The 17326-nt window shown below is 42.7% G+C and overlaps 1 long non-coding RNA gene across 1 annotated transcript; it reads left to right on the top strand.

The window, feature by feature from the left end:
- The first annotated feature begins 1634 nt into the window (after positions 1-1634).
- On the top strand, positions 1635-16292 carry LOC121144308. The gene is made up of 3 exons (XR_005881635.1): positions 1635-1730; positions 13635-14013; positions 14930-16292. It is a non-coding gene; the product is annotated as an uncharacterized LOC121144308 (long non-coding RNA).
- Positions 16293-17326: the final 1034 nt, after the last annotated feature.

The raw sequence follows: 17326 nt of genomic DNA, 5'->3' as shown, positions 1-17326 counted from the left end.
TGTTAATCTTTTATCACTCACCCATAAAGGGGACCTCAAAAGACCAGAAGGGGCTGCTCTCCAAAGTCCAGACTTAAGGAGAGACAGCTGCTGGCCCGTTATAGGTGCACCTCTAAAATAAAGCTTGTTTCAACTAGACAATCATGGATTTGGTCTTTCTCCTTGATATCTTCAGGTTTAACATCATAGAATGCAGCAGCTTTTCTTTTGGGCCAGCAACCAGCTCCCAAGCCATGACACGGAGACTTCTTACTAGTTATGAATGCTTGGCCGTATCTTATGCTTGTCCCACCAGCTCTTGTAACCTAATTTAATCTGCTCTCTCCATCTATGTTTTGCCTTGGGGCCTTTTACCTTTCTTTCATTTTGTATGTCCTCCATGTCTGTCTGTCGGCTCCCTGCCTGCCTGACTTTGTGTGTCTTCCTCTCTTTCTCTTCTTTCCCTCTTCTTCTTCTTCTTCTTCTTCTTCTTCTTCTTCTTCTTCTTCTTCTTCTTCTCCTTCTTCTTTTTGAGCCTAGAGTCCTCCTCCTATTTATTCTGTCTGCCGGTCACTCTACCACCTAGTTATTGGCTGTTCAGCTCTTTATTAGACCAATCAGGTGCCTTAGGCAAGCAAGGTCAAACAGCAACACAACTTTTCGTAATTAAACAAATGCAACATAAACAAATGTAACACATCTTTGCCTAGTTAAATTAATATTCCACAAATAAACAAATGTAACACATCTTTGCCTAGTTAAAGTAATATTCCACACCAATAGATAGAAAAGCTTATTTGGCATGGCAACTAGCAGCAGGCATGACAGCAGGAGTAGGAGGCTAAAGGCATATCATATATTTTGAACCTCAAGCAGGAAGCAAAGACAGGACACTGAGAGTGGCTTTAGTCTGTAAACTCTCAAATCCTGCCCCCAGTGACATACTTTCTGCAGCAAGGTCACACCTCCTAAATCTCTCCCACTACGCCACCAACTGGGGACCTAACATTCAAACACCTCAGGCCGTTCAAACCACCACAAGCTTTAGGATTTGCTCAAATTGACCCAGTGCCCTAGGGGATTTTAGGCAACACCTTCATCCCTAGCAAGAATGAATTCGCGTTTCGAGTACTAGTTAGCTTTTTATGCCAGTGACAAAATAGCTGAGAAATAACAAAGACACGAAAGAGTTTAGTTTGTGGTTACAAGGCTTTCAGTCCTTCGTTGGCTGGCTCCACTGCCTTTGAGCCTGGGGTGACACATCATGGTAAAAGGATGTGGGGGATCGCAGCCTCACCTCCTGGCATCCTGGAAGCAGGCAGACAGGAAGGAATTGGGACTGAGATATACTCCTGAGGCTTTCCCTCAGCGATCTACTTCTTCCAAGTAGGCTAATAGCCCATTCAATAGTGGCTGGAGCAGTATGCGTGTGCAAGCTTCCCCTTTTAAGTGAGTCCTCCACGTGTTCGATCCTTCACCCTTCCCCTTTCCCTTCACTCTCTTCCCCCTTCCTTCTTCTCTCCCCATCTCTCTCCTACCTTGTTTCCCTCTCCCCCCTTTAATAAACGCTAAGGTTAATGTATTCTCTGTGGTTCACGTTCCATCTAGCCCGTTCTTAAACAAAACAACAACATTTGGTGCGGTGAAACCCGGAAGGATCTCCCCGTAATCTCTCCCATCGCCTGCTGGCAACAGGGATCCTGCTCTCGGACCAACAACCCACTTTCCAGCTACCCTTTTGCTGTGACCCGGTAAGACAACCCTTCTCCCGGTCAGTGCATTTCCCACGGATGAGGTCCATCACAGCATTTGCTGAGTGGTGTGTTTCAGCTTTAAGCCTTCCTTTGGCGGTTTCTTCTTGCTGCCTTTCGGACTTCTGTGTCCTATCAACTACTGTGTCTTTTTCGGGCCTTCTCGCCCTTGGCTACGATCTCAGGATGATGAGTTCTGAGATCGTACTAAGCCATCTTAGTACGGGAAATACACTTCAGATTGGCAGCTTACATTTTACGGGACCTTTCCAGCAGACAGGTAAATGATAGGAGTTACTATATTTCCAAGCTTTCTTCTACTGTCTGCTAAGCAATCTCTTTCCTCCTCTTTCCTTTCCGGCAAGCTCTCTCGCCTGCCACAGTGGCTTCTGCCCTTCCCATCATGGCTACGCCTGCCTCAAGGCGGGAACCTTCTTCCTCCTGGGAATACCCTGTTTATACAGATGCTAGCAGCTCACAGCGAGCTGGCCTGGGGCAATGTCTGCTAGGGATGCTCTGAGAGCTTTTTATTTTTATTTTTTTTATTTTCCCCCACGAATGAGGTTTGAGGTTTTCGGGTTTTGTACTGACTGGTGCATTCGTTTCTCAGACCTACGATAGTCTTTTTTGGATGTTGTGCCACTTGGACCCTGGCGTCCTGTTGGTTTCACACAGCTTTCTGCCTCACTCTTGGAGAAAAAAGCCTCCTGCTGGCAGATGGGAACATGCTTACGGCAGCCACCATCTTGGCCATGTGGCCTAGCTTGGGAATGTGTTTATGGAAGCAGCCATCTTGACCACGTGTCCTAGCCGTGGGTCCGCCCACTCCTTTTGCCTTTTATTTTTGTCTCTAATGTCTTCTTTCACTGGTCCTGTTGAGCATGGCTTGTTTATGGAGTACTGTGCCTTTCCAGGGCCCCTGTTCTATCTGCAGCGGACCGGCTTTCGGTTCACAGGCAGTTTACTCTGTCTCTTTAAATCACCTGTCTGTTTGCTACAACGTGCAGATCATAGATTACATTCTGGTTCTCCCTTTTGACTCTTATCCATTCCTGTTTGATGTGTCAGCTTGTCTCTGTACAAGTGATTTAAATTTAACTATATATATATATATATATACACATATATATTACATATATATATAAATATAAGCTAACTCTATGCAACTTAAATTCAACTATGCTAAGATGTGAATGTAAGCTAACTCTATGCAACTTAAATTTAACTATGTCTCAAATATTTCTAAATCGTTATGCATCTTTAAATTTAAAGTTATAAAGATTTATTTAACTTAACGAAGTATTTATACCACCCAGTCCTTCCTGTAAGCTGTTTACAAAGGCAAAGCTTCTATTGCAAAAGGGGATTTTTCTCTACTTCTTTGTCCTTTATAGGTGTAAATCTAACCTAAGTTAAAACCAGTTACAATCAGGCTAGAGGACTCTAATTAAAACATCCCTCCACAGCCTCTTAGCTTCAATCCAGTTCTCCAGACAGTACTAAATCTGTAGCCATACAAAGTAGTTACAGAGATAAAGTCTTACCCAGTCACCTATGTGCTTAAGGCAAGTAACTAAAGACAAATTTTGTCTACTGTGTATACTAAACAGACAGCCCTCAAATGCTCAGAGATCTAGAGAGTATGGCATTTAAAATGTTTTATTAAAAAGGTGTTTATAACAGACTGGTCAACTGGCCCCACCCCATTTCCTCCAAGACTGGTGGGCACTGAAGAAACTCCACCCACAAAAGTGGCAACACTAGCCACTGAGCAATCCTGTCTTTCACCTCAACTGCTACAAAGGACTCTGCTTGAAATCTGTTGTCTCTCTCTCTGGAGCCACTTTTCTTAAATTACAACACAAATAGCTTAGGATGTTCTTTTTTTTTTTTTCTTTTTCTTTTTGCCAGAAGGTGGTAGCAAAGCTACAGTCAGACACTTAGGATAAGAAGTGTCTGTGTCATTTCTCAATGGAAAAGCAAAAGGAAAGCCAAGAACAAACTAGACAAACAAGAGGATACATCTTGTTTATAAAACTCATAGTTTCATAAGTCCTGTTTTAACAATTCAGCATTATTTTTTAAAAGCTATAAAGTAAGCATAATTCGTACCTCCTATACATGATAAAATGAGTGCTTATTGAAGATCTTTTGACCCAAAGACTTTTTTGACTAAAATTTTTCATTGTATTTGTTTGTGTATGTATGTGAGAGAAAGAGAGAGGATGAGAGGATGAGAGAGCGAGACAACAAGAGAAGTTAGTTCTCTCCTTCCACAGTGTAGGTGTTGACAAGTGCTCTTACCGACTGAGCCATATGTCTGGTCTTTCAGCTTTTTAAAAATAAGCGAAATGACTTTAATTATTTTGCATTTTGAGAGTTTATTTGGGAGTGCTAACAGTGGAGGAAAACTACTTGTGTATCCTTGGCCTTTCTTTATTGGGGAAGGTCAAACCAACAGAGTGGCTTTGGGAGGAACACACAGGGAGTGATGAGGAGGATGGGGACACCAGCCTGGCCAGCCAGACTAGCCAAAATAACCACGGCAATCAACAGAGTGACAGATGGCACGGCCAGCTCCCTCTCACATCCTACTTAATTACTTAGGAAACACTCTGCCTCCCAAGCTATGAACTAAAGGTACACAACATTTTAAATCATAGATCTGAAGTCCTTTTTGGCTTCTTTAGAGCAGGAGCACTTTCACCTGAGCAATACATGACACATCCCACCGAGCCATGCTAATCAAGACACACTGTCAATCGGGCTACATTTGTAACCTGGGAAAATAGTCTCAGTGGAGTTGAGGGTTCTCCTTCTCATTTATCAGGTCAGTTGTCTTAAGAGGTAATTCTGTGACTGACAGATGGGGATCCAAACCCCACCTCATGTCACTGCTAGATCAGCTGACTCTTTGTAATACAGAGCCCCAGCCCTTACTGACATCACTTATATATACCCACTTCCTGTCCATCAACTCCTTCCAAAGGGTCACCTTATTGTCTCAGCATAAGACAGCAAGAGTGCTAGCGGTGACAGATCAGGTCATGCGCAGTAACCTTGGAGGTAGCAGACTACCCAGGGCTTCACCTCAGGTCCAGGGGAGTACTCCACCATCTTGGGAGCAGCTGGTTGTGGTGATGGTGGGAAGACAAATATGGTGCTTCCAGGCCACACTGAACTGGTACTATGGAGCTTCTGCTTCTTCTTCTACTGTTTGTCCTCCTCTTTTTTTTTTTTTTTTTTTTTGTTTTTGGTTTTTCGAAACAGGGTTTCTCTGTATTGTTTTGGAGGCTGTCCTGGTATCACTCTGTAGACTAGGCTGGCCTTGAACTCAGAGAGATCTGCCTGCCTCTCCTCTGCCTCCCGAGTGCTGGGATTAAAGGCGTGCGCCAACAATGCTTGGCTTGTTTGTCCTCCTCTTACCACAGCACCAGACTCAAACTTCTTGATGCTTTTATGGCCCATTAGCTAGTCCATGAGGTTTTCAAGTACAATGGCGGAAGCCCTGCCGACAGCCAGTAGTCTGAGTACTGCCGATCTGTGCTTTACACTGGCCTTCTCTAGTGCAGGTCAGCTGTGGGATGGTCTAGCCTGGACTCTCACAGATCAGACTCAATACAGTGTGGGAAGTCCAGCACACAGAATTCACATGTTCCAAGTGCTCATGGATCTCCCAGATGCCATTTTCCTCTGTCTAGATAATGATTTCCTGGTCATAGGAGCATGCATGATTCCAGAGTATTGTTAGTCATGGAATGAACCCAGATTGCCTTCCTTTATTCCTTCCTTCGTTCCTTCCTTCCTTGCTTCCTTCTTTCTTTTTGGTTCTTTTGAGACAGGGTTTCCCTGTGTAGCTTTGGAGCTTGTCCTAGAACTAGCTCTTGTAGACCAGACTGGTCTTGAACTCAGAGATCTGCCTGCCAAGTGCTGTGATTAAAGGCGTGTGCCACCACTGCTTGGTTTCACCCATAGCTTTCTTTTCTTTTTTTTTCTTTATTATTATTATTTATTTTTAAGTTTAAATTTAAATTAGAAACAAGGTTGCTTCACAAGTCAGTTCCAGGTCCCTCTCCCTTTCCTTCCCCTCCTCCCTTGCCTCCCTATCCCCCCCCATTATCCCCTCATTTCCCCAGGGAGGGTGAGGCCCTCCATGGGTGTGTCCATAGTCTGTCATTTCATCCAGGGCAGGGCCTAGATCCTCCCACAAGAGTTCAGGGTGAGAGTGCATCTCTCATTATTGGATGGGAGTCCAAAGTCCATGTGTATACTCGGGATGGGTACTGATCTATTGCCCAAGGCTCAATAGATTACCTAGGCCTCCTCACTGACACCCACATTCAGGGGGTCTTGATCAGTCCCATGCTGGATTCCCAGCTTGATGCCTGGGATTCAAGAGTTAACCTTTGTCAGATCAGCTGTTTCTGGGGGTTAAACCAGCCCAGTCTTAATCCCTTTGGTCAACAGTCCTCCCTCTCTGTTACTGGCTTTCTTGAGTTCAGCTCAGTGCTTAGCCATGGGAGTGTGCCTCTTCTTCGATCAGCCACTAAATGAAGTTTCTGTTTCCCAGACTCTCTGGCCATGGGACTGTAGGCTGGCACTCCCCAGATCTATGTCTAAAATCCATATATAAGAGAGTACATGCCATGTTTCTCTTTTTGTGACTGTGTTACCTCATTCAGGATGGTTTCTTCTAGTGTCATCCATTTGCCTGCAAATCTCAGGATTCCATTTTTTTTTTTCTCCTGAATAGTGCTCCATTGTGCAAATATACCACATTTTCTCTATCCACTCTTCGGTTGAGGGACATCTAGGTTGCTTCCAAGTTCTGGCTATTACAAATAATGCTGCTATGAACATAATGGAACAGACATCCTTGTTGTATGAATGGGCATCTTTTGGATATATGCCTAAGACACCCACAGCTTTCTTATGACTGTTTCAATTACTTCGAGGATCTGCGTGTACTTGAGCACATTGAAAAATCTGAGCTCTATCTGAGGAGCAGGTTAGTAATTGGGTGACATTGGAGTCCATGGGCACCATGCTACCAAGGGCAGGCAGCAGGAAGGAACCCTGATCTCATGAGAGCTGTCCACAGTGTAGATTACTAACACTAGAGCGGCAGTGGTGGCCAGCCGTCTTTGAAATGGCAGCTTCAAACTGTTTCCCAACAACTCTCTTTGGGATGTTGAACTCACTGAGTCAAAGGCTCTTTATTAAGTTAAACTTTCTTTCAACAGTACTTCCTACTTAAGAGACAGAATTAAAAATGGAATTGTCAACTAAAAAATTCATAATCTTGAAATTTTCACAATGGTGTGCCACTTGGCGTGAAATCATTCAACTTATTTTCCCAGAGGGAAGGCACTGTGATTTAAGGATGAAAATGATCTCTACGAAGATTGCTATGATTGCTATGAGAACTTTTGGGCTAAAGAGATGAGAGAAACCAAAGCAAATGCTCCCGTTTCCCCCCTTGTTCACATTTTCAGCATTCCTTCACTTGCTGTCACCCCACCTAGTGCTATGTCCCCTCCCTCCCTTCATTTTTAGTGGGCTCGCTATATACCATGCTCTGCTTGAGATACTGAAATAGCTGTGATCAAGACAAATAGGGACCCCATTTTATGTTCCAGAATACTAGGGTATAGTGCTTCCTAAGGAGAACTCTCTAAGACTGTAGAAATAAACTACAGTCCATAACCTGTGGGTGATAATGATGATTGTTTACTGTGCTGTCCTGTACAGTATCTCTCATCAAGGGTTCAGTTCACCTGACTGTTGTGAGGACTAGACTTGGAAGCTTTCTGCTAGCTTTAAGATTCTGTAACTCTGTTACCCAGGATAAAATTCCACAAATGCCTCTGGCAACAGAACTTCAATGTCCAGTGTCAAGTATCAAGGATGATACCTGTGAACTTATTACATATGAATTCTCACTTAAGCAGTGGGGGTTCTCTTGAGGGAAGGATAAAATCTTTCATAATAACACTCAGGAAACTACACATGCCTGATAGCTGAGTTGCAGGGACGTCCAGAGGGTTTAGATGGGAAGGTGTGACTCTTGGATTTACATTGCAATACGAATGCCCAGTGGCTACTACAGAACCTTTAACGTGCTCAGAACACTTTCAACTAGACTAATGTTGAGCAAAATCTAAGACAAATCTATTTTATAATACGATATTGACTAGGTCATTTAAGTTACTGAATACTGAACTAAAAAAAAAAACCATAATGGTCATATACTTGAAAAACAGTTTCTATTAAATTCCTGGTTTCTCACTATTGTAAAGTTGAGCCAACACAAGTTGGCAACTCTAGAAGACAAACAGCTGACCAAATCAATTCACTGAATGATGCTATCACCCATATCCCCACTGTCTTAGTTAGGCTTCTATTGCTGTGAAGAGATGCCATGACCATGGCAACACTTATAAAAGAAAACATTTATTTATTTTTTATTATATATTGAAATTTAGAAACACGCTTGCTTCACATGTCAGTCCCAGCTCCCTCTCCCTCTCCTCCATGCCTGCTTCCCCCACCAGCCTCCCTAGCCCCCCACCCAATCCCCATTCTGTTCTCCAGGGAGGGTAAGGCCCTCCATGGGGGATCTCTAGAGTCTGTCATTTCATTCCGGGGAGGGCCTAGGCCCTCCTCCAAGTGTCCAGATTGAGAGAGCATCCCTCATTGTGGGATGGGTGCCCAAAGTCCATTTGTGTGCCAGGGACAAATACTGATCTACTACCCAAAGCCCCATAGATTGCCTAGGCCTCCTCACTGACACCCACATTCAGGGGGTCTGGAAAAAGAAAACATTTAACTGGGGTGAATCTATAGTTCTAGAGGTTCAGTTCATTATCATCATGGTGGGACATGGCGGTATGCAAGCAGACTGGTGCTAGAGAATGAGCTGAGGAGAGTTCTACATTTTGAGCGTTAGGCAACAGGAAGTTAACTGTGTCACTGGGTGTAGCTTGAACATAGGAGACTTCAAAGTCCATCTACACAGTTATACATCCTCCACAAAAGGGCATACCTAATCCAACAAAGCCACACCTCCTATGGGGGGCATTTTATTTCAAACCACCACATTCCACTCCCTGACCCTCATAGGCATGTAGCAATATTATAATGCAAAAATACATTCAACCCAACTTCAAAAGTTCCCATAGTCTAAAGTTCAAAGTCTCTTATGAGATTCATCCAGTCTCTTAACTGTAATCCCTTGTAAAATAAAAACAAAATGCAGATCACATATTTCCTACATATAGTGGCATAGGATATACATTACCATTCCAAAAGGTAGGGAAGGGAGCACAGTGAGGAAATACTGGACCAAAGCAAGACCGAAAACCAACTGAGCAAACTCCACACTCTGCATCTCCATGTCTGTTGTCAAAATGCTCTTAAGAGCTCAACTCCTTCAGCTTTGTTGATGGTAAAATACCTGATTCTCTTGGGCTAATTCCATTCCCTGTTAACAGCTTTCCTCAGCAGGTATCCCATGACTCTGGTATCTCCAACATCTTGGGGTCTCTAAGGCAATCCAGGCTTCACCTTCACAGCATACAATTGCCTCTCTAGGCCTCCATTTAGGGATATCCTGGTACATGCCTGACCTCAGTGGCTTTCCTTAGTCATGGAGGAATATTCCAAACCTCTCTTCTACCCTTGACTCTAAATCCAGAACCATGTGGCTGAAGCTGCCAAGTTATGTTGCTTTCTGGGTCTGGAACATAGCCCCCTTGTTCAATAACCTCTTCACCAGCTTTTTGTTTCCTTTACTGCTTAATCTTGTCTGCCCTGGAACTCAATCTGTAGACCAGGTAGGTTGGCCTCAAACTCAGAGATTCACCAGTCTCTGCCTCTGGAATACTGGGATTAAAGGTGTGCACCACCACACCAGACTCTAAATTTTAATTCCTTTTCACAAATTAGAAACTTAGCTGGGTGTGATCTTGCCCTGAGGTCACCACTCCTTTTCCATTTTCTTAATCTGTATTTCCCTTTGAACACAGGACTTAATGCATTGCACTTCCTGGTGCTCCCTTTCTCCTTAAATTATACCTTGTATTTTTACTTGTTCAGTTTGCTCATTTTCATTATAAATTGCCATTAGAGTTAACACTAAAAACCACACAACAGAATCGATACTAGAGTGACTTAAGATTTACAGAATTAATCCAAAAACCCTTCACTTTAGCCTCAGGCAAACTTTTTGGACAAGGGCAAAAAGGAGCCACATTCACCAAAATATCACAAGAATGATCTCTAGGCAACACACTAAAATTCTTCTCTGCAACCTCTCGAGCCAGACACCTGCAGTTCAAGCAACTCTCAGCACCATGGTCTTCCATGCTCCTACTAGTATGACCCATTAAGCAGTGCTTAAAGCATTTCACTGCTTTCCTAACCCAAACTCCCAAAGTCCAAATTCCTCTAAACAAAGAGGTGATAAGGCCTATCATAGCAATACCTGTGTCTCTGATACCAACATCTGTCTTAGTTAGGATTTCTATTGCCATGAAGAGACACCATGACCATGGCAACTGTTATACAGAAAAACATTTAATTAGGGTCTTACAGTTTCAGAGGTTTAGTCCATTATCATCATCGTGGGACTTGACAGCATGCAGGCAGACATGGTGCCAGATAAGGAGATAAGAGTTTTTCATTTTGATCCACAGGAAATAGGAAGTGAAGTGTGCCATTGGGCATATCTTGAGCGTATAGGAGTCCTGAAAGCCCATCCCCACAGTGACACATTTCCTTCAACAAGGTCATACCTACTCTGACAAAGATATACCTCTTAATAGTGCCACACTCTATGGGGGCATTTTCTTTCAAACCACCACACCCACATTCAAGCCCTGGGTTGGAATTTGATATTTACCTAGAAAAATCTTCAAGAAGTGGTTTTGGCTGTAGTTTAGAAGAAAGAGTGGGAAAGAGCACTTGGGTAGACATATGGGCACAGTCCAGGTTTGGGAAACCACAAAAGCCTGTCTGGGTAGGGTCTGAAGCAATCTGCCTTTGATTATTTTTCCTTGATCAACACCTTTACCTCTGTGTCCTTCTCTATTACGAGCTTCTGGAAGGTCCTTGACTTTCATGATGTCCTAATTAGAACCTGTGTTCTTTCAAGAAATTCCCCAAAGTCAATCCGTCTCTCCTCCATAGAGATGATCTTTGTCCTTTTCTCTAAAGACATCCTCTGTTTTCTAGGCTGGCCCAAGGAGCACTTACTTATACTTTCCCTGTCAAAGTGAGAGCAAATGTCCTAGAACTTTCTGTGCTTTCTCTCAGTCTTATGCAGTTGGATCTTTTTTTTTTTTGAACCACAACATGGAGACTTATTATTAATTATGAAAGCTCAGCCTTAGCTTAGGCTTGTTCCTAACTAGTTTCTATAACTTAAATTAACCCACATTTTAAAATATACATTCTTCTACAAGGTTTGTTACCTCATCTCCATGCGGTCCACCCTGCTCCCTCTGTGTCTGGCTGGTGACTCCATCTTTTTTAACTACTAGAGTTCTTTCTTTGCCAGGAAGTCTGCCTGAACTTGCCTACCTAGCTATTGGCTATTCATCTTTTTATTACACCAGTCAGAAGCAATATATCTTCACACAAATATCCCATAATAATCTTAAGTGATTTGAAAACAAGATGGTAAGCCCTAGAGAAGAGGTCTAAAGACTTGTTGATTTTTGTCTTCTCTGAAATGTTAATGTGTGAATGACTTCCTAATAATTGTCACTGGTTATTGTGAGCGAAAGAGAAAACATAGGTTTTGAATTGTTCAGCCTGGTCTCATCATGCAGTAAGAAAGGAGGTTTCTGTGCCTTGGAAGAGCCACTCAAAAAGTGTCCAAATCAAGACACCTATCCTGATCCCAAACAACAGAGGGCCAGTATTTGCTTGTGGTCAACAAGATATTTCAATTTTATAATCTCACTTGGTTTCAGGCAGAATTATAAAGTAGAATACCATGCTGTTGTTTTCAATTTAAGATTTTAATTTAACCATTAAGTAAAATTAAGTAAAAATGTGTTGGAAAATCCCATTTTGTAGTTTAGTCACTTAATTGCTCAGTTGCCACATGTATTAGAGTTTTCAAGAGGAATAGACTAATAGAATATATGATATATATGTACACACACACACTCACACACACACACTTAAAGGAGATTTACTAGAGTCACTTACATGCTGTGGCCCAGTTGTCCAACAGTGGCTGTCTTCCGACAGGAAAGTCCAAGAACCCTGTGGTTAGTTCTTCAGTCTGCTTGTCCAGATGTCTCGGCAGGTCTTGAGTATATGCCGGAACCCTGAAGAAGTGGGCTCTGCTTGAGATTGAGGGCTGCAAGCAAAGAACAAAAGCTTCTTTCTTCCTAGTGCTGAATATAGGCTGCCACGAGAAGATGTGGCCCAGATTTAGGGTGGGTCTTCGGGCCACAAATGATCCACACTTAAGGCGGGTCTTCCTGTGTCAATGACTGGGTTAACTAAAAATCCCTGGCAGATAATGCCTAGTGACTTGGGTTTTCAGTGAATTCCAGATATAGTCAAGTGGACAACCAAGAATAGCTATCACATTCATGTGGCTTGTGGCTACTATATTAGATAGTGAAGGTCTACGTAGCAATTCTGTAATTTGTCATGGTATTATTGTGCTCTCTGGATCACCTAGCTTATGTATTGGTATAGAAGAGGCCAGAGATGTGTGGGGCTCTGTGAGCTAGACAGGGAAAGAAGGTGAGCGGTGGGGCCCCAAGTGTGCTTGAAGAGTTTGTACCTGTGTTAACTGGAGCTGCTACTGGGCTACAACTGAGGATTGCTTTCTGGAAATGTGGGCCCAGGGGTGTTAGATCTTAACTCTCTCTCTCTCTCTCTCTCTCTCTCTCTCTCTCTCTCTCTCTCTCTCTCTCTCTCTCTCTGTATTTCAGTGTTTGTAGTCAATGTGTGTGTGTGTCTGTTCAGATTCATATTGGGTGTCTTCCTCTATTGCTTTCCACCTTGTGTTTTGAGGAACGGTCTTACCCAGCCTGGCTCTCACTGATTGACTAGAATGGCTGTCTTGCGGGTCTCAGGGATCCTGTGTCTTTGTCCTTGCCTTGGGCTAGGGTTACAGGTGTATGTGATCTTGCCTAGCTTTCTTTTGTGAGCACTGAGGATCCGAACTCAGGTCCTCATGCTTCTGTGGCAGGCACTTTGTTGAGCCATCACCCAGGACCCCCATTTGTAAAGTATATTAAAGATGCTAATATTATATATAAATTATAATTCTGCTCTCCCAATCTAACCACAGTGGAGAGCCAGGGCAGCTCATGAGCCCTCAAAGTTCAAAATTTGTGAACTAGACTGTTTTACCTCAAACAGTTTCTATGAAATTTGCTTGCATGGAAAAACAGGCCATTGGAGGAATGTTAGCTGCAGGAGGTCAGAGTCTGGATTTGAGTTTCCAGAAGTGGTCAGACTAAATAAAGACATTGTGGTAAGGGAAAAACAAAACCCCAAACATCAACAACAACAGAAAAAGTCAAAATTTATTTTAAGATTCAAAGTCAGCCTCCTAGTGCATTCACTAGGTAACAATGGCAGAGTGAGGCCTCCAACATGGAGGCACCTCAGTTAGAGACAATAATTCCCCCCAGTGATTCCCCAGAAAAGTAAAATCATTTGTGTGTTCCAAAGCACACAGGATAGGTGCTCCCCAAGTTTTCATTGCAAAACCTCAGAATCACAGCACAGAAAAATACTGAGGAAAAAGACCTCTGCTGAAGGGAAAGTAATTAGAGAGACATGACTCATCTCAATGAATAAACATCCATTCTGCTGTCATATAGAATTCAGGAACCCACCCACCTAAAGTTTTCCATCTTTTTCTTACAGTACTGGAACTCGAATGCAGGACTTTGAGCATGCTAGGTATGCTCTCCTCCAGAGTGTCATCTCCAGCCCTACATTGCTGCTAAATGATGAAATGTACTACATATCCAATGCAGTCCACTGGCATGTCTCACGAGGGTTAGTGACAACTTTCAAATGAACATAGACCAATGCAGAGCTAGGATGAAGATTTTCTGGCATGGATCAGACTCCAGGCACTGCACATACAGGGCACGGTTGTGCATGATGCATGCAATCCCAGCACTGGGGATGTAGAGGCAGGAGAATCAGATGTTCAAGGTCATTAACAGCTACAGAGGACTTCGAGGCCACCCTGAACTACATGAGATCCTTTCTCAAAGTAAAACAAAGAGAAAATAAGGTAATTAAATAATTTAGCACTGAGAGATTGCTATTCAAGTGTATTAGCTATTTTCTTAGCTGTTAAAACTTTATTATAAAGAAATTGCAAACAAAACCATAGCAAACCAAAATTAGTAAGGTCCAAAGTCTATACATCTTAATGAACTTTTAACCATTTGTATCATTCTATCACATTCATTTATTTGTTAGTTCAAGCAGTTTAAGAAAATTCCTGAATTATGTCTTAGTTATGACTCAGATGTACTGCTTATTGTTTTAAAATTGTTTTTAAAATTTTTTTGACATGATGCCAGGAATGCTGGGGGGAAAGAAAGCAGATTGAGAAACTTCAGTTAAACTGAGGCAAGCATCAGCAATTTCATCTGAATGCAAAAGTAACTTGCAGTGTTCACCAGCTATTGCAACAGTCTGGATTTCTGTTTTGTTACATTTCGTTGCAATAGCCAACATTTATTGAGTGACCAATGTGTGACCTCAGCTAAGAGCTCCCACGTTGGCATATAGGGATAAATTCCACATTCTCATTCCTAACCATTGCAAGGTTGACGAGCCATTTTCTTCTGACCTGCTGTTCAAGTTGACAAATGATAACCAAGGGGCTAGTGTGTTCCAGGTAACATGTTAAGCATTTGAGACACATTTCAGGCTACAAACTGACATGGCTAGTTGTGCAATGTTATAAAGTACCACCAATGTGTTTGCAGATACCGGAACTCAATACTTTCTCAGAATGCTGATATTTCCAGGAAAAGGAAATGCCATTAAACTGCCAAGATACTGGCACCTTTTGATCACAGAGTCCCCTTCTCTTTGGAGATTTGCTGCATACACTGTACATTGTTCAAGTCACCACAGAATTTGCGGAGATGAGACAAATGTCCAAAAGAAAAGTTTCATTTTATGTTTGTTTACAGATAATGACAGAAGAGTCCAGGAAGACAGACACACTCCTCAATGTTTCTACCAACAATGAAACATTTTCCCTTATATCCACAGATGAGTGTGTTTCTTACCTCTCATCAAGGTAAAACTTTTTGCAATAGATGGAGACCATCAAAGAAAACTGCAGTCAATCAAGATGCGGACTTGTGGAGCTCAGTACCAAAGGATATGTCTACAAAACACTCCCACCTCTGAGCTCCTGAAGGACTATGGGACATCGTCATGTTAGGGAATTAACTTCCGTTCTCCCTCACATTCTACAAGCTTTCTAATTTCTGCCATTTCTCTTTGCTAGTAATTTTTTTAGATCACCCATGGAAACCACCCTCTCTCGTTTAATAGCCTTTGAATTATTAACACTTAGCTAGTCCTGTGTCATCTGGAAGGTGACCATGGTCAGTAGATATCAGTGAGAGTCAAGGTATCTATTTGGAGAGAACTTTGGGTGGAGGCTTCGTATTCCCTTTCATGGATTAAGTCCCTCCTTGGTTGGCTTTATAAGTGTAGCATTCACTTAAGGCAGACTTGCAGCCGTCTTTCCATTTCAGGTATGATGTCATTGCCAGGGTCTGTGATGACTGACTCTCGGTGGCCTTTCACTGCAGCACATTGCCTCACACACTAAGAAGCCACAGTTGCCCTTCAAGCCTGATTCAATGGCGTATAATGGTATCAAACTCTGGCCTGTTGCCCTTTGGACTCAGAACTTAAGTTGTGGCCAAAATCTTAGCTCCAAAGATGGAGACGGGATCAGGTACCACATGGTCCTGAGCGTAGGAGCCAGTCTGGATGTGTCCTGTCACTTGATAGCAGACAGACACTCCTCATGAGCTACTCAGGACTCCAGGCGCCAGGAAGTAAGTTGAGGTCAGGGAGTTTGTTTTATCTACTGATTTGGAAAAATATTTAGCCTCCCTGGAACAGGGATGTACATTCCGTGAGTCTGAAGCCATGAAATTTGGCAAGTCCCGTATCAGATGCCTAATACTGTTATACAACGCAGTCTAATTTAGATGGTAAGACTGCCAGAGGGACCTGAGTGTCCCCCTAGGGCCAAAAGTCCCCTCTGACACTTCTTTAAGCCCAACAATCAATTACAATTAATCATAATCATGAGAGTGGCACCCACTGTCCAGAATTGGCCTACAGGTCAATACACACAGCTTTGCATAATTAGACATTAGTATTTAGCCCAGGGAACATGGTGATGACTTGTGCAATGATCTGGCCGCTCTACAAATAATAACAAAGGTGTCTAACTGAGACTCTGAATGGCAGTGAATACCCCCTGAGCTATGCCTCTCTCCTGCTGGCCCTGCCTATTAGAAAATAAAAGCTCACTTCCTTGTAATTCTTTATGTTTTAGACAACTTATTCCAAATGACTACAAACATTACTTTAATTCTTCACTCAGTTTTGCAGGGTGTATGTATATCTTCAAGGATCTTGAAGCTGTGACAATAACACTGTTTGGGAACAACATAAAGTGGAAAGGCTACATGAAAATAAGTGTGCCAGCACATTGCCTTCAAGTGCTTAGTGGACAGTAGCTGTTGAAAGAGCATAGCACATCTTAGAGTCAAACAGACCTGGATTCAACTTGTGGTCCATAAGATTCTTCAGTTTTCTTCTCTGGGTGTTCCATCCATTACATAAAGTATACTCTCTGGAAAGCTACTTGTGTAGAACATGAGGAGGTCTTAAGAAAGGCAGCTGCAGTTAAATAAGTTTGGATTTGTTCCGTTGAATGAAATTCCACTGACTTTTAAATTGCAGGGTTTCTCAGACTCCTTTGTATGTTAAGATTTAATGGGACTCTCAGAGGGCATCAGTATATAAATTCCACTGACTTTTAAGTTGCAGGGTTTCTCAGACTCCTTTGTATGTTAAGATTTAATGGGACTCTCAAAGGGCATCAGTATATAAATTCAAGGGTAACAAATAACTAACTGTTGCCCAAACTTGCCCAACTATGGAAACTTTTTTTTCATTAAAGTATTTCATGGGCTTTAGGAATTCTGGGAAACAACTATGTCTCTCAGGACTCTTCAGGTCACAAGTGACAGAGGCCAACTAGTAGCTCAGGCAAAACGTGGAAGCTATTTGTTCTGGGAACTGAGTCAAAAGCAGGACAGGGTAGGGCTGGTCTTGTGGGCAACTAGAAGAGCTTATGTTTATGTTTTTGTTTGTTATGTTTATTTAAAGTGTGTCGAGGGGCTGCCTGCATGCTGTGACACCCTTGTGGAGGTCAGAGAACAACTTCCAGGAGGCCAGTTCTCTGCTTGCACCATGTGAGCTCTAGGGATTGAACTCAGATCTTCAGGTTTGGTGGCAAGCATCTCCACCTGCTGGGCCCTCTTGTCCGCCTT

The sequence above is a fragment of the Mesocricetus auratus genome, unplaced genomic scaffold (assembly GCF_017639785.1).
Source record: "Mesocricetus auratus isolate SY011 unplaced genomic scaffold, BCM_Maur_2.0 Super-Scaffold_100015, whole genome shotgun sequence".
Lineage (NCBI taxonomy): Eukaryota > Metazoa > Chordata > Mammalia > Rodentia > Cricetidae > Mesocricetus > Mesocricetus auratus.
The sequence above is the reverse complement of the archived record's forward strand: the minus strand, read 5'-3'. Positions and strand labels throughout refer to the sequence as shown.